Source organism: Lucilia cuprina, chromosome 2 (genome assembly GCF_022045245.1).
Source record: "Lucilia cuprina isolate Lc7/37 chromosome 2, ASM2204524v1, whole genome shotgun sequence".
Taxonomy (NCBI): domain Eukaryota; kingdom Metazoa; phylum Arthropoda; class Insecta; order Diptera; family Calliphoridae; genus Lucilia; species Lucilia cuprina.
The window spans coordinates 60,842,099-60,842,748 of NC_060950.1; positions in this window are offsets into that span (position 1 = coordinate 60,842,099).

Below are 650 nucleotides of genomic sequence, written 5' to 3' on the forward strand. Positions count from 1 at the left end.
TCCCAAAAAATAGGGAGTAAAACTACAACGAAATTCTACTGTTAATGACTGCATAATTTAAAGATATTTGCAGTAGTATCCAGCAGATTTTTTTCAAGGTGCTAGTTGAAAATGAGGGTTACAAATTCTATGTGGCGTCAAGTGTTGGCATGGGTTAAAAAAAGTATTTTAACACTTTTACGCAGGTGGTTGTACTAATTTGTTTTTGCTATCATCACACACTTTTCTTTGTATGTATATAAGTATATGTTTAATTAGGATTTTATTATTAATAATTAAAAAAAGTATGTAGTGATACACTACAACCATAATGAGTAAAAATATTAAAGTAGTTAAAAATGCTTTAAAAAACTGTATTTACAAAAAAACATAAATTAATTGAGTCTAATATAATAAATTCCGCATCAATATAAATATATCATATAAGCATATCTCTTAGCAAATCTTGGAAAAGAAATTCGATTCGAGATTCAAACTAAAAACATGAATGTTTTTTGTTTATATTTGAGAAAGAAAAGTCTTTCTAATTTTCTTTCCTTCCTTCTTTCTATCTATCTATCTATCTATCTATCTATCTATCTATCTATCTATCTATCTATCTATCTATCTATATATCTATCTATCTATCTATCTATCTATCTATCTATCTA